This window comes from Syngnathus scovelli, chromosome 15 (assembly GCF_024217435.2).
Source record: "Syngnathus scovelli strain Florida chromosome 15, RoL_Ssco_1.2, whole genome shotgun sequence".
NCBI lineage: Eukaryota > Metazoa > Chordata > Actinopteri > Syngnathiformes > Syngnathidae > Syngnathus > Syngnathus scovelli.
Window position 1 is genome coordinate 1,059,635 of NC_090861.1, and position 26,087 is coordinate 1,085,721.

At 43.0% G+C, this 26,087-nt stretch overlaps 2 long non-coding RNA genes across 2 annotated transcripts; both read right to left on the reverse strand.

Annotated features, from left to right (window-relative positions):
* Positions 1-369: 369 nt before the first annotated feature.
* On the reverse strand, positions 370-11,508 carry LOC137840987 (uncharacterized). The gene is made up of 2 exons (XR_011088254.1): positions 11,059-11,508; positions 370-10,376 (listed from the first exon to the last, which is right to left on the reverse strand). It is a non-coding gene; the product is annotated as an uncharacterized lncRNA (long non-coding RNA).
* A 1,780-nt stretch (positions 11,509-13,288) lies between these two features.
* On the reverse strand, positions 13,289-22,272 carry LOC125982174 (uncharacterized). Its single transcript, XR_007486293.1, has 3 exons — positions 22,142-22,272; positions 16,118-16,268; positions 13,289-14,939 (listed from the first exon to the last, which is right to left on the reverse strand). It is a non-coding gene; the product is annotated as an uncharacterized lncRNA (long non-coding RNA).
* Between the last annotated feature and the right edge of the window lie 3,815 nt (positions 22,273-26,087).

Sequence of the window (26,087 nt, forward strand, 5' to 3'; positions counted from 1 at the left end):
ATATTTTTTAAAAATGTGTTTAAATATTGACTTCCGTTGGTTTTTGGGGGAAACCGTCTGCCGCTGCAACCAACCATGGCCTTAGACGAGTTCACATTGCTCAAATAGCAAGAAGATTTTGCAACGTGAGCTGAAATTCTCAAGTGAAGATCATTTGGAAGCCAGTCTCTTTAAATAACTTCATTTTAGTGACTCTCCTCGCCTCAGCCTTTCTGCACGCTCAATATATCTACACGTCTAGCTGAACATGTCTGAAGCATGAGCACAGAGGAAACCTGCATGAATGCTCTCAAATCCATAGTGTCGTTACTTCACATACCTAAAAGCGCAATTCCATGTGGAGTGTACCAGTGTGTGTGTGTGTGTGTGTGTGTACATGTCTGTGGTTGATGGTTTTACACACCCTCCCCCCCCCTCCCCCCTGTTCCCCTTTTCCTGTTCCTCTTTAATGTCACAGGGCTAGCTCATATGACCTTGAACAGCAGCATTGGCACGGAAAGAGCGAGAGCTGCCTCGCCTACGGGCGCCCTTGAACTGAATCTGCACAAAAAAAAAAAAAGCAGCCTGATAGACATCTCGGTCTTCCTCTTACTCCCGCAACCTATTCTCCACAGCTTTTAGTCAATCTGAGAGAGTCCTTATCTGTTTTTTCCCGGGAAGGAAATTTATCAGGATGCTATATCTATAACCTTTCCACCGGTCAGAAAGTGAATTTGAACTTTTCAGACCGATGGCAAAAATACAAACTTCCAACCCCATCCAACCTTCAAGTGTGAGACATTGAAGAAGCGGGTCGCCAGCCTGTCTTGCTTTGCTGAGCAGCCAATCACAATTGGGATTTAAGAACCTTAGGACTAGTGTTTTGACAAGCTGATGGCTGACCTGCTGCGTCCCAATAAGGACCTTTGATTTTCCAAAGTAAACACTTAAGTCCAAGGTGCTGCTGCTGCGGCGGCCTCTTAAACAAGAGCTAAGTGCAGACCGTTATAAAAACATACTTCTTCTTATCGGCATGAAAATATTGTGGCGCCCTTCCTGCGACTATAAATACGGCCACCAAAGTTCAAGTAACCATTACGATTGCCTTGTGAACGTGCTTTTAAAAATCAATCCGCCAAAGTTCAAAGGTCACGTATCGGACGGTTGGAAGCTCAAAGAGACTGGCCCACCGTGTCTCTCCATGCCTGACCTTTTCCAAAGTGTAACGTTATCCATGTCAAACTCCCACATCCTGGAAACCATCTGCTAAAGGTGGCGCAATAAAAGAGACGTTTGTTCAATGATCAACGCAAAGGCTTTCTCGCCAATCGGCTTGACACACACGAGCGCGGAAAAAAGACGGCGCATATGCTGTTGATGAGTGACATGAGCCATGAGCAGTCTCCTCAATTAGCTACGTTAAGGGGCTTTCACACAGAGACATCAGGTTCTGGGGCTAAGAATAACATTGGACAGTTGTGCTTACAGCAGTGCTTCCAAGGGCTTGTGACTCCAGTGTGTGTTCTAGCCGGAGTCTTGCCGCTAATCCGATCCTCCCGACATGTTTAGTCCTTCCCCGGGACATTGCCTTGTTTGTTAGTATTACACCTTTGCTAATTGTGGAGGGGGCGGGCGACAAAAACAAAAATGTATCCCTCAGAAAAAGTAAAATTGTGCTGAAGAGCCCCAAAAAGCAGGCAGAGTTGTTTGTGGAGGCACCAGTGTCCTTGGAGATTTGTTACAGGCAGATTTGTTCCACATAGTGAAACACGAGTAAGCGCTACTGCCTGAAAATTGCATTGCTCCAAAGACAAGAACAAGCCTCAGTTCGGGGGATCTCCATACAGTACAACAATGACAGCAACTATTGCTAGGGAGGAGATCAAACCCAGTGTTTGTTTTGTAAAAAATTCATTCCGTTTGACTAAATGTTTTATCTAATAGCGCCAGTGCAGTCAGTACATTTCCAGATTGTTTTTTTTAAATAATGACTATTCTAGATGACTATTTTTTATTATAAGGCACACTTAGAAATGTTTGATTTAGCAAAAATGCGCCTAATAATCAGGTGTTCCTAAAAATACAATTTCCATCTACTCGCGTCTGCAGATTTTTAAAAAATATTACTATTCTAGATGACCATTTTTTATTATAAGGCACACTCAAAAAGTTTGAATTTTCTCAAAAATGTGCCTAATAATGTGTTCCTAAAAATAGGGCATTTTTGTGGTCCCTGGCAAACTTTTCAGCCCATTTAGCAGTAATATTGTGCAAATTAAGAGGAAAGATCAAGTCAACTTTTCTATGTTTGGCACAGATGATACGCAAAGAGGTAATTGCATCAACGAATAAGAATCTGTATCATTCTCTCTAAACCATAGTTGAACTTGGTACAGTAAATAACCTGACCTGAATCAAGTCGGGCAAATCTGGGATGAAGCGGGCTAAATTTAGCAAAGCGTGTGTGTCAGAGAAATTGAAATGTGAAAAGATCTTTTACTTAAAAGCGTATGCAGCTGGGGGCTTTGAGCTTGTCAGGTCTGACTGCAGTAATCAAACGCTATTACTGGAGACTGAGAGGGCCAGAGAGGAGCTCAAAGGCAGTGGCAGTACTTCACACGCTCCTCTACTGTAAGCCTTCCTTCCTTCCATACGTACGTGCGTTCGTTGTGTATTTCAACCGGGAGCGCCACGAGACCTCGGCGCTCGGCTTGGGGCGTATAATCTATGGTTCATTTGCAGCTTTTCTCCCGCTATGACAAGCCGTTTACAAGACGTAGCCTCTGCCGCTGACCCAGTTCTGAGTGGCTGCGTCTAGCGACAAGGCCCTGCCTCCCCATCAGGCCCTGCTCCTCGTCTAACTGACGATAACACCGCCACCCTCTGCCTCGGTGAACTGTGAGAAAGAAAAAAAAAAAAAAAAAAATAGGTCACCCTGACCCACTTTTTTTTTTTTTCTCTCTTTCTCCCCCTTCCCCTCCCTAAGATGGTGCTAGGAGTTCTACTGAGCATGATCGAGGGAGACAGTATAAGCGAGAGGAAGACAAAGAAAGAACGGGAGTTTAAAAGGCAAGCTCGCAGATCTGGTGGCCTTTGGAATAGCTGCGACCCTTTATCAGCTGGCCTGCTGTATGTTTGGAGAAATCCTTCCCACGCCTTAATACAACAACTGCTGCTGAGGTTAAACACCCATCTAAGCACCTCCTCGCTTCTTCTAGGTAGCCCTTATCACATCAGCTACTCCGAATAGCGAAAGTGATCTGCCTTTTTTTTTTTAAAGAAAAAAATCATCATGTACATGGCTGTCATTTAACACCCATGAAAATACCACATGTCATCTCAGGGGGGGAAATGATGAGCTTCTTGGCTCGAGATATTATGTGCCTCTGGTAGCACGACACTGAATTCCTGCCTCCTTGCCTGCCTGCCTGCCGCTGTGTGGGTTTGTTCAGGTCATGATATATTTGTGATCACGCACAGCTCTCTCATGCAAACCCTACACACATTAAGCTTGCATTGCTTTTGTAATCCTTCTATACATTGGCACGGATGGATCTCTTGGACTGGCACGTTTTCAAATGGGAATACTACAGTAAGGCTATAATCCGGCAGAATTCTCTCTTGAAGCCTTTGTGTGGTTATTAATCAACACACACCTTTGACTGCTCTTTTAAAATATTAACAAGGCAGGCAAAAATCATCATTCAATGGGGCCTTAGTGTCACCTAGCAACCATTCTTTCGCTATTGTTAAGGAGCTATAATTGTACAGGGGTGACATTTAATTATCCTCTTTGCTTTTTAAAAGAGACACATTGAACAATGCGACTCAAGGTCTGCTATGCAAAATGTACAACCAACCAAGCGAGGGCTCTTGTTCAAGGGAAGTCGAGTCAAAACATCTACCGTCGTTTGCTCATGGGATGTTCTCAAGATGAGTTTTATTCCAGGCGGAAGTTTATTCTAATTGTATTGTACCAATGATGGCTGATTTGTTGAATCAAACACATTTTGACCTCCAGGAAACCTTCCTTTATAATAAATCTTATTGCATAAGCATTCTTGTTTTTCATTTGATTGATTGATTGAACAGCACACGGAAGAAGAAAAAAAGAAAAATGAAAAGATGTCAAAGCAGTTCACGCGTTGAAACATGCCGTGTCACCAAATAGCTTCATGCCGTATCTTGCTGTCAGTACAAATCACGTTGACTTACGTAAACTCGTGTCGAATAACTCAATCATAAATAATAAATACATTTAGAATCTTGTAGATTGTGTTTTTGCTAAATCAAGTGGATCATATTCTACAAATGCAGTATTAATCAGATTGCTGTGTATTATCTGTAATTGTTTTTTTGGACCTGACTTGAAATGAGCGTACTCATCACTGTTTACATCCTTCAGCACACAATTACAGTGGGACAGCATTAGGAATATTAGCCTGCGCTAACAGGTTGCCTGCATAGGTCCTTTTTATTCCAGCAGATGCTTGTTTTGCACATGTACTGATTTGCATTGACATGCTGCTGCTTTAAAACCCAGAGGAGGGTTGACCTGCCGCTAAAACCTCACCAGCACAGTATTAAGCCCATGCGTGCTAATGGTGACCCGGCCGCTGCACACAGACAGACCATGTTGTTGCCTCGAAAACAACTGATGGAGCATGGCGTTCTACTTTTCAATTCTGCCAGACATGCTGAAGAGCGTTGCTGTATTATACTTTGTGCAAAAAACAAAACAAACAAAAAAGACCAGACAGCCAAAATGACATGATATAAAAAATAGAAACGGTGCCTTGTCTATTTATTCATTAGAGGCTGGTTAGGTTTCTAGTTCCTGTTAAAGGGGTTGATGTAGGTCAAGGCCTGCCTCCTCATAAGCAGCAAGGTCAACGCTGAATGGGAGAAAAGGTGGATTAGAATGAAAGCAGGCCTGAATAAAGCGCATTCGTCTGGCTCCTTTGCCACTCACCACTGGCCCCCAGACACGTAAACACCGTTATAAAACCCTGTGACACTTCCTCTTTGCCTGTGCATGTGTACGTGTATGTGCAATGGATCACAAATTCATTATACAACTTTTTGCTGTCTTAGAATTTGCAATTAACAAGTTGTGTATAAAATGTAACACCATGACTGTATTGATTATGATTCGATTATTTAGCTATGGATATTAGAAATATTCCGGTTACGCAAGCACGTGCAAAAACCCAAATATACTCAATTTAAAATAAATAAATAAATAAGACTCCTGATTTATTCCTTTTCTAAATGTGCTCATATAAGCTATCGGAAAAGTAACAGTTGTGTTCTGCACTTGCGCTATTTTCCAAGTAATCTTCGAAAGTATTTTAATGGCTGGCGTCTGGCACGCAAACAACCAGAAATACACAGCAGAGATAACGACTCATTGAACTATAGAGGTTAACTGTATTCTGAAGGTGAAGGGCATTGATGCAATGGTATTTAGACGGATCCCAATTTAGTTGGCCATACGCTCACTATAAAGGTGGCAGACATGTTAACATGCAAGCTTAAAAATAATTTCAACGCGAGCCGGCCGGGTTAAAAGTGCCGAGCAGCTGTAGGCGGAGTGCGCAGACGACAAATAACGCAAGTCAGCTAAAAGAGACAGCTGAGCTCACCCTTAGCATCACTGAGGGCATGAAAGAAACATTTCCTGAAAAGATGACTGAACCGACTCATTTCGCTCAAATCAGAGTCAACCTTTGTAGCCTGGAAGTCCCCAATTAGATCCAAACTGTTGTTGCTAAGTCTGGTATGACCTCAACCCCTTTTTTGACCTTCGGACTGATTACCCAATTGAGTGACAGCTGTAAAGCTGGTCATCAGAAGGGTCTCCACCCACCTCATCCTTATATGCATAGAAGGTCAAGGAGAGCTCATAGGAGTGAAGGGTGCCACATGATTGGATTTACTACACTACACGACTGTTACTTGAAAAGCCTCTTGAAGAATCAGGTCAAGGTCACGACATAAGGCCAAAGGAAAAGATGTGACAGAAGGCAATGACCAATGTAGTATGTTCATCGTCCCGCCTTTCCTAGCTTGGAATCATAAGCTCTAATTTGATTATCTGTTTTAATCTTCTTGCTTAGTGGACACTTTCATTCAAAGTCACTTACACGCTGATCACTCTTGCACATCTCTTTTCCTTTCTCCAGCTGGATATTTACTGGAGGAATCCAGGTTAATTGCCTTTGCCCAAGGGCAGAAGGGTGAGTGGAGTATGAGCCAGCAATCTTCTGGTCACCGGTCCATTTTGCCTAAGTAATAGGTCATATGGCCGCCCGGAGTCATCGGGCGCTGGGCTCGTCATCTCCTCCTCAAATGGCCTCTTTGCAAATACAAGTTCCCTGAACTCGTGTTGCGGTCTGTTTACTCTGCTCTGAATACTGAATATCGTCACCTTGCTAATGGATTTAGAAGTGGGCTAACAAAATGAAGTAAGGGTCAGGGATATAGTGGTTACAACAAAATGTCACTTGGCACTCAACTTGTTCTTCATACCAAATATATTTACAGATCTGCGATGGTGCTGAGAAATATTTGTTGGAATTTATTTCATCATTTGTTCAATAAATTGGATAAATAGGAGTAAATGCAGTATTGTCAAAAGTCTTAGGTAGGCCAAACTGAGGAAATCATTTAATTGAGATTAATATTAATCTATGTACAGCCTTCATAGACAGAATATATTATTGTAAAGTTTTTTTTAAATTGACCTCCCCTTTAATCCGGAAATGTATATGTAGTTACTTTTTAAAACGACACAGTACAAAAGCATTGTTATCCAAATTTGAGTCGATTTAGCATTTTTTACTGAATGAAAATGGCACCACCCCACCCCACCCCACCCCACCCCGCCAGCTATAATGCATATACATTGCCGCTCCCCTCTCCCCCTTCCTTGCTGCCTGTGCACCATATCCATCATTCATTCATAAATTCTGAAAACTCCTCTCTAGTTAATTGCTCAGGAAAATGTAATTTCAAATGAAAGCTTTTCAAAGCGAAAGCTCTAATTAAGTTGCAGGGATCTCTCTAGCCCCTCCCACCATCATGCCTGGGGTGATGTTCAAGAGGTACATTAGCTGTGCTGCTGTGAACCGCGCTGCTCCGTGTCAAGGTGTCAAGGGAGTCATACAGGCATGTTTCATGCACAACGTTACGTAAAGCCAGCCTGCCTGCCTGCCTGCCTGCACCGGCTTACTGCACCAGACATTTTGCCCTTGCCCAGGCTGCTCAAGGTTCTCAAAAGGACAAGCTGCTGAGAAGTTGGGAAGGACAGCACGGTATGCTTCCAGTGACAGCCTTGGACTTTGAATGTAGCGCCAGACAGCCTCATGCATCAATACCTCAACTTCCAAAGACAAGGCAGTAACCTTGAAGAGAGAGGCCAGGGACTCTTTGGGAATGAGTGGCATTTTCACTTAGCCCCCAGCTTCTCCCCTTCGTTGCTGCCACATAAACTGGTTAAAATAAGACACAGTTGAATAACAGCCGACCTCTGTCTCTGGAGACTTGTGTGACCCATTGTTCTAGCTTTCAAACAAAGACTTCTTAAGCCATGCCATTTATATAACTGGGGGGGGACAACATGAATATCATCAGCTCTAAAAGGTGGTGGAGGAGTCCCATCACAAGGCTTTTCTGGCACATATTTCAACATTCTCTGAGGCAATTACACCATTGTTAATATCTTTGACGTTTATAATGGCACTGAATGAGTTAAGAAATGGCGCAAACAACTTTTTCCTTTGCACAGATGCAATCCTTGATTTTTCTGTCCATCACTCCCCACTTTAGCTGTGTGACATTAGCCTGCTTGTGGCAACAGAGACCTCCCTTCCCCTTGTCTGACTGCAACAGCCGACTCATCACACCGGTAGAGAAACCTTCCTACTGCACCTCTCCAGCCCGGGGGGCAGTAGGAGAAGCGGTGGAGGAGAAGCAGGGGAGGTAGTCACTTCTACTCCACTCCTCTGCTGTGACCACACTAGCCTAGCCAGGAAGGGAGTCAACTCCTCTCACATCACTTCTCAATTTTACGTCAGCGGAGATTCCGAGCTGAGCAGCTCATACGTGCTTTGGCCTGTTTGTCTTGGAAAAAGCCTCGGTAACTTAACATTGACTTGACTCGCATGTTCTCTTTTGTCATTCGGCGGCATTGACGTCAAAGATATTAACTGGGTTGGTTGGCAGTGAATTGGTTAAAGGCCTGGTATACACATAAAAGTAACTGGTCTGTTATTGACCCAATTTTAGCTCCTTCTGATCCAGGATGATAAACGCTAACTATTTTATGAGAAATACTAGGGAAGATTATCCTGTGGTCCAATGCGTGGTAAGAGTAATGTGACAAATGCTAAAGATGAAGTGTGTGATAAGAGTAAAAACCATTGTGAGAGGAAAATTGGATAAGTCACAATTCATGACTTAAATTGTGAAATGGAATGCAGCCCATCAAGAAGCAACCTGAATGAGGAACAAGGAAGCGGGAATAAATGAAAATGATCAGAAATGACCCAATGTTGATTCACGTGTGATGTTTGTACCAGATAAACATGCATTTGAAATTTGAAACAGCCATAGGAAGCCATTGTTCTGCAAAGTCTGAATAATTGAAAGACCATTTCAATCAGTCACAATCAATGGATAGAAATAATTGAGGGGCCTTGTCATTGTGCCAAGGTGACGCATGCAAGCTTCAGGGTTGGAGGTGAAGGTGAGGGCTGCAGGTGCTTGAAAAGCCATTCAACAGATGAGCCCTGGCTTGTGGAGCTTGCAGTGGATGTGTCCATCCTTCTTGCTTGCATTCCATCATCATCCCAGCCCACATCCAAGAGCGATAGCTGTAAAAACGCATTTAGCCCTTCTTGCCGTGTCATCAAAATGAATCCCATTGACTTTGGTCGCCTTCTGTTCATGACAGAAACACCAACAGGAGCCAGAAGGATCGTCTGTGAATGAGATCACGCTGCCATAACTGAGGTCTCTGAAGCTAAAAATTCACCTTGGAATTTAAACTTGAAGTTTTTTTAATTTGCGCCGCCCATCCTGAACGCTATGAGTAAATCTAGTGCCATCAAAAAAAACAGTCCAAGCTCCGAGGCCAAATTCAAATTGGACATTGGCAAATTTGTTTTTACATAAGCTTCCCATAGAAAATATTGGAACGGAAAACAGCTATTAAAGTGAACATTTAATGACACCAACTCAATGCATATTGCTTCCCAATATAAAGCCCAAACACAATTAGAGAAATGAGTTTGAGGTCTACGGTGTGATTCTCGAAGATGAGAATGCACTTCTGCTCCTTAACGTCTACTGTCAAAGTGCCCTTGAACAATGTTTAGTGGCCAAAACACAGTGTTGGGCTGCACCCAGGTCTGGAATAAATCAAAAAATGCAGTAAATGCCTTGACACTTCTTCTGCGCATTAGAAAAGCCCCCAAGAGTGACTCAGTACTCAACTTCTACTTGTGACTGACATTTGGAAACAAACAAAATTGTTAGTGGTTGTTTGTTGCTCTATTATTGCGACATGCATATACTTTCAAGTGTTAGCATAGCATTTCTTGGGCAAATGTCATTTCCTGATGACATCATAAACAACAAAAACTCACAGAGGAAATAGTTGAGTGAATCTTCAGCAGGCTCCCCAAAAACTCTAAATGTCTGCACATCAGTCAAAAAGCAACCTGCCACTTTCCAGCTTGGCTGGGAATAGGGCAAAGTGAACAACCTTGAAAAAAGTTCAGGTCAAATAATTAAGCAGCTTAACCCTCAACAAAAGGAAGGCTAAATGGTAGAACCCCAGACACAGCTTTCAAAAAAAAAAGTTAAAACCCTCTCTACATGATTTTTAAAGTTGAGTTCCGCCAAATTGGGTTTGTGAAAGGTGGCACATGAAGTGAACACATCGTTCCTTTCAAGACGTTTATTGCAACATCATGGCGCTCTGCTCCGCTCCGCTCCGCTGGGAGCCTTTCCAACATGACCTTTTCAAACCTTTGCCTTCTTTAATGCAACTTGTCGCAAAGCTCAACGTATGACCTTTTGCCTCTGCTCTCTTGCCAAAGTCAAATGGAGCAACAGGACATTGAAGTTTAAAACACCACAGCCACACGCAAAGGCCAGTCAAAGACTGCTATTTACACAATGCAAAACTTTGAACTTCGCCAACGTCACCATGATAAACACAAAGTAACCAACATAATAATGTTTCTCTCTCCATTTTGTAGTTGGAAGGCAAGCCAAAAGTGATATTTACGGCTCATGACCCCTGCCATGAATTGTTGGGCTTTGGAGATCACATATATAGGCCAATTTTGTTTTCCTCTTACTTGCTCAGTCCTCACTGAGTAGATGACCTGGAATGAGAAAACTAATAAATGCAAAGGCAAAAAAAATAATCAACATTATTTGGGACGAACAGCAAGCAAACACCTAAGGTAACATATTAAAATTACAAAGCTAATCACATTTAACAAATATTTACACCCCCCCCCCCCCCCCCCCACACACACACTGTTGATGCCATCTAATATCTGAGGCTGCCTTGTTGTTTAGTCCCGCAGGGATGAACTACACATGTAGCATTTAAAAACTACGAACAAATCATTCAATAGATTGGCAATGATGTTAAAACAACTGTGATGCTGATGTGACAACGTTACAGTCGCTGTGCATTGCTTTTATTTCCCCCCCCCAATGGCTTTAAAGTGAACAATGCATTATTCACAACTTGCATGGTTTTTTTTTTCTATTGACATTTTCTGCATAAAATACGCCTGGCCTGGGACTAGTTTTTATTGTTGGGCTATGCAGATCGCGACTGTCGGCGGCTTTATACTTGATCACATGCAGCATTTTCGGTGCTACATCCATACGCTCCTTATGACACTCATGCAAGCAACCTCGCCTGCCCTCAATAAAATTCATTCTAAAAAGGCAGAGTAGTCCACATTGCAGCCGTTGTGGGTAACGGTGGTTTTTTTTTTTTTTTTATGCAATCTTATTTTGAACCCCGGTGTTGTGTATAAATCTGCCTACCTGCGGTGTCCAGCCAGCCAGCCAGCCAGCGCATTAATATTCGACACGGGCAGACAAATCCATTGAAAACGGCATACATCTGTCTTGTCACTCCGGGCACCACAGCAAAAAATGGCGAGTCGGGCTTTCCAAATCAAAACATAGTCCAGAAATGCCTCAATGACTCTTTTTTTTTTTTGGTCTTCGTGCAGTCCGATCGGAGGTGTGCTCCGTATGGTCTGTGGGAATTGTTTATTCGCGGTGTCCCCCTGTGTGGAGCACCGAGCGGGGACAATCACACTCCTCCTCCTCCCCGCTTGCTGCTTTGACACCACCCTTAAAGAAACACGCACTTCACTTCCACCGCCCACATAAGAAGCACAATAAAGTACAGACGTTGGATGCACGACGCGGAAGTGACAATTAGGTCATTTTTGTCTTCCATTGATACAGTACGCATCGTAAACAGGCAATCCAACGTGAGCCATAACGTATTTGTGTTTGACTGTAGACGGAATATAAATCCAGTGACGTCATCGGAGTCGTGTCAATTGATGTGACAGATGCATTAAGACAAATGTGCACGCATGAAACATGTTTTTTAAAAATATGGGGAAAAACAATTCACTCAAAAAGAGAAACTGCTCATTTATAGCACTGGAATAAAATATAATGTAATGCATGCACATTTTTTTCAAAGTTTTCTAAAATGAAAACAAATAGTATTATTACGAATGTTTAGTTATTTAATCAGTATTTATTTTATATATGGAGTCATATGCATGACCCAAAAATAATGTTTATGACTTACAGGAAAGAAGAGTTTGTTATCATTGATTGTCGTGAACTCTCATTTACGTAGAATAGATGGACGGTATCTTCACTCATTGCCAAATATGTTATTGTTTGAAACATGTGTGTCCCGGGCAACACATCGTTTGCTACATCGTCTATAAATTTGACATCACCTTTGCTAATAACCTCCTTTGCATGTCATCCCAAAGCATTTATCGTGAACAGTACAAGACAGATTGGCATTAAGGTGCATATCGCAATTTACATGATAGAATTACAGTACAATTAGGATAGGATAACAACCTGCAAAGCTTCACGTCAGCATACCGTATCTAAAAAAAAATGATTGGATGGGTTCCAATTTATGAAAGTAGCTGCCATAGTCTTGAATATATGGTGCATGTTTCAGCAGAAAGTAACCAATATAAAATGAACTTCACAAATGCTGCAGGGTGCCCTTGATCGGGCTGCTCCCAGGTGTGAAAGCATGTCACTAAAGTGTGAAGTCATTCACAAACAGCAGATGTGCCCATAGCCCCTTTTTATTGACCCCAGATTGGTTGAAAAGTGATCGCTATGATGGATATCGAGCAATTATGCTGCAAATGCACTTTTTTTCTTGCTCACAAACATCTTGTGCTAATCTTAGATATTGAGTCTGTCATGCAGTCTGTCATGTCAACGTGGCCTTGAACAAAATGTCTCGAAGGCGTGCCAGGGGAACATCAGTGTTCTCATAAGGAAGAAAAAGACAACAATTGCGTTGTCTTCTTTCAAAATAGGAGTACTCTCACCAGTAATAGTATTGGTAGTAATATTAGTAGTAGTAGTAGTATGTTGTCGAGGTAGAAGTGGTAGTAGTGTGTGTGCGCATGCACCTCCCAATAGCTCTGTCATCATGATACACTCTTGCCCATTTATATTTAGCCAGTCCCTTCTAACCTGGTGTAACCTCGTGCTGCTGTTTATACAAGATTCATTCAGGTCATTGGCCATATCGTAAACAGCAAAAGCATGAGCATGCCACGTTGCTACATTCTCTTTCTCTTCTACCTCTTCTCTTTTTTTTACTATTTAAAGTGGGTGTTTCTAGCTATTTGCATGATTAAAAAAAGTCAGCCCTAAGTCCCGACCAATGTCAGATACATAAAAAGTTGCTGTTTTTTGCCCAAGTTGGAGTTTTTATTATTATTGCGGCACGGAGCGGCCTAAAGTTAGCAGAAGTTGACTGGTTGAGCATGTTGGATGGTATCTCGCCTTGTAACCTTTGCACTGGTGTGACCTTTCATCTTTGAACTCCAACCCTGAATGCCACATAAATTGAGATACAATATCCTCCCTTTCATTCCTTCCCCCAACATGCTGAACTTTGCCCTTGAATCTTTTCACAGAAATGTGGCTCCGAGAACTCTGTCCTTTGACCTGAGGTGGAGGGAAACATTTTGACCGACAAAAAAACATTTCACTATGATTTTATTTATGTTTGTGATTTAACACATTCTGCCAGGGACAGACGAATAGCGGGTTGTGCACCGTGGTTAACCGGCTGCTTGCAAACTTTGGCTCATTGCTAACAATTGTGGCTGTGAGCAACAAAAGACATTTACTCAAATGTGTGTCATTACTAGAAGGTTAATGGGAATTCAGCTCTTCTGGCATTTTAAATCTTGTGAAGAGCGCGGGCAGCAAAAGAATAGCAAAAAACATGAAGTTACATCATAACCTAGATTTTGCTTTACAAAAAAATGTAAAGCTGACATAGCTTACAAGGGCAATAATAATAATAATAATAATAATAATAATAATAAGGAGCTGTGTTGATGGAACTGGTAAGCGCAGGAAAGCATCCTGGCACAGACGTTAGCGTGAAAGAAGTGGCGAGTATTATTAGTGAAAAATAATACAATACACTTCTACTGTATTCTATTGAACATTTACTAACGTCAACAAAAATCAGAATGGAAAACATGTGAATGTGGGGGTCAAAGGTTTGCTCTCCATTGGCCCAGCAGCGCAAACAGACGTGAGTTTAGATTCAGACGCCTGATTGTCTCCAAGGAAGAGAACCAGAGTGTCAGCAGACATTAACCTTTGACCTTTGTCTCCCCAGTTCAGGCACCCCCAAGGTTTAGGCCTGGCTCTCTGGGAGGAGGCAGGTGCAAGTAGCAAAGGGAATTTGGAAGTCACACCATACTGTAACCTTTGAACTGAAATCAGTATGGGACAGTTGTGACATTCCGCACAAACTGCAGAGAAGGTTCATCTTCGGCCATACGACACTGCAAAACACAAGTAAATGAGTTTCACAACAAATATTTCAAAATACAGCGTATTTAGTTAAAGACCCCGATTTGGTGTCACAAAATGAATGACGACAAGGTTAGTGAAAGAACTTAATGAACATAAAACACAATGACATTGCTTTTTTTCTTTTTGGGGGGGTTCAGACACAGCAATGGACTGATGATGAGTAGATTATTCATTAACGAGTGAAAGTGTCTTCATTGGTGCAACAAAGCGTGGATGCAGAGGAAAAAAAAAAGCGCTTGACCTCTGTGCAAAATAAACAGACAAGAGTGATTATGACTGGATTATGGCAGACATGCTAAACAGCCATCTCAGTCATCTCGGTAAATATTCTGCTTTTGTCCTTGAAGTGTGTCACAGAGATTAAACTGTGCCTGATAGACAATTCTCGTACAACGCCGCCGTCCGTCTCTCTCCATTTTCAATATTTTCTCGTCTGAGAAGTCATCAGCACGATATGTTGAATTTTCACCCCCAGGAAAAAAAGAGCTCCAGGAAAGCAAAATCGTATTTGACTGAGGTCATCATGAGGTGTTGAGAAATAGCTTGTGGGCCACTGACGCACAGACAGTTGATACTACAGTCCCCATCCAGCAGGTATGTCAGTGTTATTTAGTTCAACAGCTTCGTGTTGGGTTTCTCTGCTGTGCTCCAGCATCAAATGGTCCAGACTTGACGTGCTGCTTTTGCAAAATGATATCGTGCCCTCGCAGTGAGTAAGGTGTCCTCTTTCCCATTCAACACTCGTTGACTCTGCTGCTACTGCTGCTGGGACATGATTGAGGCCGCCAGACCTTTTCCTTTAGAACAACAACGACAACAACACCAAAAAAAGACCATCCATTTTGTTAAAGATTATGACATGGCTCGGTTGATATTTAAATAGTCAGCACACACACATCCTTAAGTTCTCCATTCTAGCAACACTTGATCCATTTTCTACTATTCCTTTAACCTAGTAAAAGCAAAGAGAAGGCAATTTTAAGGCGGATGGATGACAGCAGTGGGAATGTTTACATCTCCGCGCTTTACCCGTAGCCGCCTGTTCTGAAACTGAAAAAAATCAAGAGGAATTTTGGAGTTGTTTTGGATAACTGTCAAAGTACGGAGAAAACAGGTCACTGCGTAAGTGTAGCTGTCTCTCCGCGTTTGAGCGTGTTGGAGAGTTCACACGTGTGAATAGAAAAGCAGACAGGACTAGGCCGACCGACTCCTGCGTGAGCGAGCGAGCTGGGTGTGAGCGTGAGTCGTGGTCCCCCCCCTGCGCATGCACCGGCCCTGCATCTTGTTGACCCAGTTGGTTCTCTTTGACTAATCCCCGGTGATTCTGCGGGTGGTCTGGGAGGAGCTCTCCTCCAGTTTCCTGTGTATTTGAATATCAGATGGCAAAGGCGGGGCCATTGCACTGACAAGGGATTTGACTGAAATGCCTGCCAACACAAGCCTTTTTTTTTTTTTTAGTTTCTCGCTTCATGAGCCCCGTGTCATTCCTTTGGCACACATAAATGCGAGCATTTCTTGCTCACATTGACCCACTGGATCAGCTTGACACTGATACTTTTGTTTGTGTGTGTGTGTGTGTTTTCAAAGCTCTTGATCATCTATAGTCAGATGTAAATGGAGTTTTCCCACTGACACACATGTGGAATGCGATTCTATTACTCATCTTTGAGCTGATCCAATTCATCTTGGTGGTTTATGGCTCTTGTAACCTTACTTAAAATCTGCAAGCATAATGACTCAGAGCTTATAAAAAGAGAGATAAATAAAAAATGACATATTTCAAACTGATTTTTTTGTCACACTGGATTCAGCAAAATCACATTGAAGCCATTTTGGGCTATGAGATCCTAACCCAAGTCAGCTGTGGAATGCATTTGGGTTACTATTGGGTTCGCTCGACTTGAACTTTGGTTTGACACGGCAAACGAGTCAAATATCAGGGACAGAGGTACTTTACTGTCCCGCTGTCACTCACCCACGTACGGTGATCAGTTCGAACACAGCTCGCTGTCCCGAGGCCCTCGTCCTTCCTCCGCCCATCCACCACTTGCCGTTCCCACGGGGCCGTTAACATCCTATTGACCCTGCTCGCTCATTATCAGATCAGCATGGAACATGCTGGGGCACTTTAACCCACACGCGCACACACAGTGCCGCACACACACACACACACACACGGATAAGTATTTTGGCCTGCAAAGCTCCCTGCAACCACATTAGGATAGATAGCGAGCTGGGCTGTGTGTTGTTTTGTTTCCACGGAAGCGTTCATCAGTAGCTCAAGCGCCCATCGGTGCGTCTCCTTGGCAGATGCTTCCCCGTCCGTCTCTCCCTCCATCCCTCCCTCGGGATGGCTTTGGCTTCAACATCCCCTTCTGACTGTCACTAAATGTGTTGACATAAATGTAGTGCAGCCACTAATGAGCTGCCGAGCAATGACAACTGTCAGCTCCTTAAGCCTTGTCAATATAATACAAAGGTAAATTTCAGCTCATTATTCTTTGCATGGTTTCAAATGAAGATGAATATTTGATTCCTTATTTTTTTTTTAGACATTAGCTGCGTGTGACGACCTTTTCCGCCAATTGATATTCCTGACAAGTACGATCGTCATGTAGGCACAAAGCCAGCGCATCTAATGTTTATTGATAGCAAATCCTACATTGGCTGCGATTCTTTCAAGGCGCTATGAGAAGGCTTAATTTTGGCATCTGCATACGTGCGTACGTGCATACGTGCGTGCGTGTTGTACTCGTGCGTACGTGCAGGCCGTGCGCGTTTGTTTGTGTCACACAAAAAACAGATTAACCAAAACACGGAGGTAAAATAAGCAGCCTGACCTTGCTCTGAAACTGAAAGGCAATCCTCGGAATGATCCGCGGGTCAGTAGCTTTGTCCTTCAGACAGTTAAAGTCTATCCTTCTCATCCCTTGCCTGCACCCCCACCTGTCTCTCTTATTCTTTTTTCTATCTATCCCTTACTCTCTCTTTGCTACCCTTCTCAAGCACTTGCATTCATTTTATAGCACAAATGCTTCAAGTAAGACTTCTTCTCCAGACGTTAATATGACACGTATATACATACGCCACGCGCACACGCACGCACAGGAAATTTGATATGCATGTCATCTCTTCACATCTGTTCCTGGAGGAGCAGGGTTGTTTATGTTATTTGAAGACATGATTGCTCCTCATGACAAGCCCTGATGACTCTGATGTGTCCGATCTGCTACTACGCCTCAAAGGCAGATGATGCTAAGACAGCAGCAGACACTAGCTCTTTACATTCAACTTGAACCATTTGAGCTGTTTCACGCTTCAACAGAATTGCGACTTGAGCGTTGTGGCAAGAATGACTGTCAATCGAGATTTTTGAAACGACATTTTAATTGCTGCTACATTGAGCACTGTTTTTTCCTTCCAAACGGTCGTTTGGAAAGCATAAAAATATGAGCAGAGTTTGCAAAATAATTAGCAGGTTAGCCGCTGCTAACTGGTTGTGGAGTCACTTGATGAATATCTATCCATCTATCATTTAATTGGAAATAAATTGGCGACATTCGTAGGAATGGTGACGTGAAGCCTTTTACCACTATATCACAGATTGAATTATTGACCCCGCCCTGCTGTTGCTTTTTCCTAGTGTGACCTTTAACTGTGCCGCCGTGTCTGTCTGCTGCCCGCCAGGATAGATTTGCCTTGATTTCTCTTGTGGTGTTTAGGATTTGTTGAGCCCGAAACACAAATGCGTAGTCATAATTGTAATTTGCCATCTCGGTGTATTCAAATGAGGTGACGGTGTCGGACTGATCAACTCCTGTACACGCAAGCTGTCAATATGATTGTAAATAGAGTCGTTATGTTGAAAAATGCTGTTGCGTTAGCAGATCCCCAAGCCTCCTTGTCAACCCCCAGCATCTCTGCCAAAGAATGACGGATCGATAGAAGAGTGGCGGCAGTGACGAAATAGAGAGATTCGGGATTTACATCGTCCCCTGACACGCTCATATAAACGTGATAAAGAGACTGCACGCTGACAAGGACACCATTTCTCATTTAGCCGCCTGCCCGCTCGCAAGTTCAGAGATTTGCCATCTCTGGCCGAGTCTCTTTTAGCCGAATTTCAGCATGATAACCTTTGTGAATTATTTAGTTTATTGACCTCTGCGGGGATTTAATATGAAGGTCGTTTCCTGCTGGCAGAGCAAGCTCCAGTGGGGTCCTCAGGTGACATGGCCAAGGTCGCCCGTCTCCCTCCAGTTAATAATATATTTGTCACACGCGGTGTTAGCCTCCGACACAGCGCTCCTGCCTTCCGCTTGATTAGTGCTACCAATAAGGGCTGCCAAAGATAATAAAGTAGACATTGGCTTAAGGAGATGTGTCAAATGTCTACCGCCGCCGCTGCTGCGTCTTTCTCCACACACACACACACACACAAATTCACACCCCCTCCCTCCCTCCCTCTCTCTCTCCGCCTCCTCCCGTCTGTTCTCTTGTTTTATTGTTTCCGAGATGAAGGTTAAAGGGAGATGCTGAACAGACAGAACAGCCCGAGGGCCATTGAGGGCCTGGCTGCAGTAGGCAGTGCTGTGGGTACCAGCAGCAGCAGCATTAGAGAACCCCCCCCCCCTCCCCCCACCCCTCACTAAGGATAGCTGTGATGTGTCAGAGGGGCATAAGGGCCAGTTGGCCGGAGCCACGGGGGCAAGTGGGTTATAGCGTCTGATGAACAAGGGTGGCAGGCTGGAGAGAGCTTCTGTTCCCTGACCACGCCTGTCACTGATAACACACAAATCTATGGAGTCTTATTAGCGCCCACAACAAAATAGTGCCCCTAGGTGAAACTACGGGAGACTTATGGCAAAGGAGCAATACAGTAGCAAATATTTTCTGGCGCAGCGCACTAATGAAGTTTGTGGCGGCGGTGATGACAGAGAGAGAGAGCGGGGGGGGGGGTTCAATCTTTAAGGGGTGAAGTAGCCTTTAGTGCAGTGTTATTGATTTGTTTGTATGAGTGCTGGTAATAATGGACAATTCAGGAGGACCTGCAATCACAGAAAGGTGGCACAGTCCAAACTCAGATGCAGCCTGCCTGCTTTTTGACCTTTGTGCTCATTTACTATTTTCAAAAATGTATACAAATGATTTTGTTGTCATGGTTAGCAAGATTACAAGGTCATCATTGCAAAGAATTCATTTTAATTATATATTGGTGAGTATTATTTTTTTTTTTTTGCAATTCTCAAATACACTTTTAGACATGTAAGGAAATATTTATTTTTAAGCTGTTCTTCGTCCCTCAGCCTTGGTGTTGATATGCAAACCACAGTGTTCAAATTTGATGAAGGAAGGGCGACACTTTACTGAGTACCTTTCTAATTCCTGGATTATTTTTCACCAGGTCACGTTCAGGTGAACCCAGATTATTCAACACCTGTGTGATAAGCATTGACAATGATATCAGGCATTCATAGTGAATTAAAATGCTGGAGATTGTGCTCAAAATTCCAAGAAACCTTTAGAATGGCGCAAAATATTTGATTCATTTTCGAGACCTCGGACTGCTTGCTAGCCATAACCAGATAAAGATTTAGCTTTTTCAAAACTGTCTGATTATTAGGAAGTTTTGTCGGAAATGATCAGACTTTTAATACAATCTGATTATTGCGAAAAATATATACAAATAAAATTAAAAAAGGTTTTAATTGCGTATGTGAATGAACACAATGTCATTTGTACCAGCAAGAAAGTCACGTACCCAACCAAGGAAAAGGATCATTTGAGAAGAACACAATTAAGACAGTATCAGTACCAGGCTGATGAAAACATTCCCATCCAAAATTAAAAGTGGCTGGCGAGAGTGAGTCAAAATGGCAGGTTAAATCTTCCAGAACATTAGCGTGATCTATGATTCAACTAGAGGAGGGACAAGGTACATTTTCTGTGAATGAATAGATTTGTTGAGTCTATTAATGACTTTCTATTCTAGACCTTTTCTTCTATTATCGGAAATGCCCGACGCCATCCATTACCTGGCTGATTCCAATCTTATAAATCATTATTCTCATCCACACCCTGACCGACATGGCCATAGGCTCAATCCTATGAATCTTGTTTGCTAAATCCAGATTAACTTGTCCCATCTCTGTATCTATAGAACATATGAGGAGGATTAATGGCTACAATGCTTTTCATTATATAGCTGACAGATTTGTGTCTGACAGCATTAACATTCCTTGGACCTTACTTTCTCCATCTGTGCTTGAAGGCCCAAAATCACAAACCTAACAGAGCAATATACAAAACAGTCAATTTGAAGATGTTGCCTGCTGATTAGACGCAAGCAGAGACATTGAAGGTAGCCACAGAGCTCATTTGCAACAGGACAAGCCTATTATAACAGCAAATAAAACAATATTGATTTTTTTTTTCTTCTCCTCCTAAGTGGCAATGGGTCTGTGCATCTTATTGATTAGGATCATGCACTTATCACTCTAGACCCAGAGTTTGCCGATGTTAAGCACAGGTCTCGGGTCTTAATTATTACGGTTCCGTGTCTAACGATGCTCAAGCAATATACCTGCATTTGACCTTCTCTATTGATTGGCTAAGAAAAACAATGTTGACCCAATGGCAGAGGATAATATTTGATTGTTCAATTATTTTCCAGCAAGGGCTGACCTTTGACTAACTGACATGTTTTGCGCTCATCTGGTTGGTGAAGATCCATTGATATGCAGTGCGAGCAGGAAAAGTGTAACACTGACCTTGTGACCTCAAGTCACTGCTATGTTAATGCTAATGAAACTTACAATTTGTTTGACACCTTTCGCACTTCTTCTGGTCATGTGACATGAAATTTGTTCTTAAAAACTAAAATCCATCTTTTGAACGTTTGGCTCGGAAAAGATTACGCTCCTCTCTGTAAGGATTTATAAAGCAATACTCCCCGAATGTACGGGGGATCTCGGTCATCGATTAACGGGCTAAAAGGGAGCAATACCGCACAAGGTTCTGCTGTCAATCGTTGAATCTTGCTACGAGGTCAATCAATGGTTCCTCGTGGTGCTCTCCCTCTCTTGTTCTCTCTCTTTCCAGTGATCTTCTCAGATCAGTGGAGGAGGGAGAAAAATCAATGAAGTAAAGTAATCACTTGGCGGAAGATACAAGCGAGGCCCGAGGCCCGCTCGGCTACCTGAGTTCCATTTCACGCATCAGCGACTGCAACACAAACACACAGCGCTTGCTCGGGCTTCCATCTTAAACAACATGAGCAGCCCCTGCCCTTCCCTGCCCCTGCCCCTGCCCCTGCCCTGCCCTGCGCTCCACACTCCTTTGTGACCCAGAGGAAGCTCCCAGATTGCACTGCGGCGACTGACTAGCGGGCTATTGATCTGCAGTCTCGGTCGGGCCTGGCACGATTGGCCGCGGCGCATTTCCAAAATGTCAACTGCCGCTGCCATCATGGCTATGTGGCTCCTGATTATTGATTATTCTGGATAATAAGCCATTTGAAGAATTAAAGTCATGTCATCATTCTGGTGAGGTTGCCAGTCAACAAGGTAATCACGTCTTCTTCAAAGTACACTATGTGATCGACTACACTAACAAACTAGGCAGACACATTCTTATTAATTTAATAATAATTTAAGTAGTATTTATTAATTAGGTTAAGTTCAGCAACAGGTGGAAGTTTTTTCTGAAACCTCGTGGCTATACTGTAAAACTGGTAAAACCTATTTTGGAAAAAACACACCATAAATTATCTGAGAGGGGCAGCTGTTGAGGAAAAAAAACAAAATATATATTTTTTTAAAAAACAGTACCACACTCAAAATATGCAAGAATATACAGTACATATTTGCATTTGCATGGCAGGTGATTAAGAATTTAAATGCAAAAAAAAAATTCTTTTTGAACTCATTTCAACTTTTCACGGTCTCCTTTCACTCCTCACATTTGGAGCAGCACAAACAACCCCCTCCCTCCTCTTTACCTTGGGATGGCTTCAGAGAAGAGTGGCTGGAGAATCACACTTGGTAGCAAGGCCAAGAGCCACGGGTGGCCATTTATTTGCTCAAATGCAAATGACTGCATCAAGTGAAGAAGTGCTGTACTCACAAAGGACCTGAGGGAGAGATGAAGAATGTTTCACAGAGGTCAGGTTAAGAAGGGGATGGCCGGCCGGCCGCTGCATTAAATCCCATCCAGACATATTTCAGCGTGTCCTTAGGCCTCGCCAAGCATACGGGGTCAATACGGGCCAGTCATTTGTGGCGAGGTTATCAATTTAATGCTGGCCTTTACAAGTTTACACACGGGCAAGTGCAGAAGTCATGTTAAACAGGTAGCATCTGAATTCGTTTTTTGTAATGGTGTTGAATCTTCAAGGAGGATTTCATGCATGACCGTGTCTGATCCAGTCTGGAGTCTGACCGCAAAGAGGGTGGAAGAAGTGAATCGTTTCTCACACAGCCTGATTCTGTTACGCCACTCACTATCTTAACTCCAATCCCCGTCAGTACCTTTCAGACACAACAGCAACGTGGGAAAATATTGCCCTTGACAAAGAAGTTGGGTGCAACCTATTACCACCGCATTGGACTTTTATACTGTATAGTCTTCTGAGAAATGCTTGGTGGGCCATGTTTTTTTTTTTGCCCCGCTATATGAGGGCATGGCCACTGTCAAGGTTGAGTGACGTTAACGTGGAGGGGGGGTAGATAACTCTGTCGCAAGCTGTTGAGATTTCCTTTAGCTTATAGGCAGAAGATGTTCCTGAGTGGCACAGGGTCACCCTGATCTCTGATGACTCCTGTCCTCCTCCCTCCTTTCCCCCTGTGTTTTGTGATGTTATCTTAAAGTGGCCTCCCACTCACTGCTGTTCCCTTAAGCCGCCTCATTGTTTTGGTCCTAGCAGGCCTTTCCAAATGGCTATGAGTGAATGTGGATGCACTCAAGTTGATCTTTGGTGGATCTGTCTGAGGCCAATGATACATGTAAATTTTAATTTGATACAGATTTGTCTCTGTTTATGAAGTTTTACAAAGAACGGAAAGTTTGACCTTCTTTTGGGACAATGGCTTTGCTTCCAGCTGTGTGCCTTCCCATCGCTACACGATCCGGTGTCTCTTGGGTTTTTTTTTTTTTCCCCCACGTTGGGTCTGTTTATTTTCTATTCTGATCATGCAAGGTACTGGGTTCCACACAAATCAAGTACACCTTCAGATGTCGTTTCTCCACAGGGAGGCTGAGTGATGGAGGAGAATATGCGGCGCCTCCTCATGAGGGCTCCGAAATTGATGTGGCCTTTTGGCTCTGGAGAGGGTGACCTTAAAAAAAAATCAAAAACACTCAGCAAGCGGCGCAGCCACTGTCTCACTGCTGATCAATCTCAATCTTGCACTCAGCCTCCCTCAATGCTATTCAGACTCAGGAAGCTGTCAAAGACCAAGTGCTCTTGGCTTTAAATTCTTGATATGTGCGAGCAGGTAGAACGAATGCCACCGAGCACTGCGGGCAGATAAAGTGCAATTGGTTGAATATTGAGAGAATGTCTAGTGCGTAACTACATTAGAGTCAGATAGTGAGACAGCACTGATGGAGAAAGAAAGCCATTAGAGAGGTATGAAGTGGCAGACACCTCCGGAATTCAAATGCGGGGGAAATGTCCGATGAGCTAGTGCTATCTGATATGCCTTTTTTGCCTTCTCGGGTGGCAGAGAGAGAAAAATCATAAAATAATCCGAAAATAAATAATATAATAAATAATAATAAAAAACACACAAATATATTACAAATAATATAAATATAATATAAATATAAAATAAAATAGTTTTGGGTTTTAAACTACTAATGGAAATACAAATATGAGGCAGTGTGGTGGAATAATTGTGAGCAGATCTCATTCACAGATTTCTACACATTCTCCAAAATGAAGCTGGATGATAGAGAACAACTATGTAAGTTGACTTTTGTTTAATTGCAGGGACAAACTACTTGCGAGCAAAAGTGTCTTTGACTTTCTTTTTCTCATCCGGTCGGGGCTGTTAAATGCACTACCAAAGGATTTGGAAGAAACAAAAGAAAGTACAAAGACTAATCGCATCGTCCACTGGGAGCCAAGTGTTGCGGAAAAAACAGGGCATGTTCAGGAAGTATGCTTAAAAAGCCTCAAATGCGTATAAAACATCCGCAACACAACAAAAGGATTGAGCGCATCAAGACAAACACGGTCGGTCCCTATAGTCCATTACCTCAACCTGCATGTGGCTCCGCCTCCACCTCCCACCGTGACCCTGTCATCCTGTCCGCCTTTTACCGACTCATTACTCCCGCCACCTATCTGCCACTGCTCACCATCCCTCGTCCACCTGTTCGTTCTCCTCATCCCATCTTTTCCGCAGCTCGGCTCCCCGATGATGTCAAGGTAGGCCACGTGGTGAGTCACACACACTCCTGACCTTTCATTGCACCTTAAGGAAAGAAGGATTTTTCGTCTCTCTCGTGACGGGGCTTCAGCCTGGCGCTGGACGGAGAAGAAGGAGGGGGGGGGGGGTCGAGGGGGCTTGTGCTGTCAAGGCGCAGAGTGTCATGCATGACCCCCAGTTGGCCTGCAGGCTGACAGGAGGCACAACTGCTATTTGTTGTCTGAAACACCTTTGAGGAAGATGTCAGGGGCCATCTTTGTGGCTCATCACCTGCCCCCTGAGATCTTCTGGATACACTTCACCTTCACCTTTATGAACAACCTCCATCCAAACACTTTACAGATGATATGTATCTCATCCATAAGAGCAGTGAACTCATCGATGGTGGCCCCGTGGAAATTGTAAAAATGGTCATTTTTGTCTTCTGTCAGCTGCAAGCAGCACTAACGTTTCAGAAGTGGGATTATGTTGGCGATAAGTGACAGTTACTTTCATTTGATGTAGTATTTCTCATTTGGAATGTGTAGGTTGTTGGACGTAAGCGAGCCGAGCGAGTCCTACTTTCCTTGGCGCCTGCCTCCCAATGACAAACCCCTTTGTCAGTGACAGGGGCTTTGTAGAGATTTACATGCCTATGCGGGGATTTTTTTAATTGACATTATCCAGAACAATGGAGCATACTAAGGGATGGAACTAGGTCACAAACGTATTATCCATTTTATGTTTTTGACAACACTTTTATCCTATTCTATCTTTAGATGCAAAGGAAGCATTTCATTATTTGCGCCTTTGATATTTGCTTATGCAGCCGCTGAAAAACACGTCTTGTTGTTCAAGTGCAATATAGTGAAAAGAAAACCTTGTAAGACAGGAAATTTTCTGCCCATAGACACGTTTCAACAATTATTATGCCTGTCACACTTATCTGACTTGAGATTTTGTTTCAATTAATTTTGCAAACTCCAAAATGATTTCGCATCAGATGTTGGCCAGGTTGTCACCATCCAAAGTGGTAATGAAAGCATAGCTGGTGAACTCTGGGTCACCAAAGGCCATTTAGGGCTAAGAGTAGAAGCACCATCAAAAAGTCTCACAATTTAGCCGCGATCACACATCCGCTTAGCCTCGTTACATTTCTCAGTGTGTCTATAAGTTTAACGACCTACAGTGACACAATAGATTAGTTTAAAGAGGAGTAAACAGAGAGTTGAGGAAAAGGTTTCCACATCCCTTGGCGGGGGGGGCAGACAAGAAGATCTATGAAGGCCAAACCAAAAATAAAGAACAAGGCGGTGGACATAAAGCTTGCTTAAAGCTAAAATATTATTTCAATGTTATGTTTCATTATTGTTATATTTGATGTTGAATTATTTTGTGACTTTTCTATATGACCCTGGGGGTTTAAAAATGTGATCTCACCCATCTTTCAATGGCTATCAAACGGGCAATATCTAGCAAAGTGCTGTTTGCACATGATTCCCGAGTTGTTGTCAGAGCAACATCTAAAGCAGC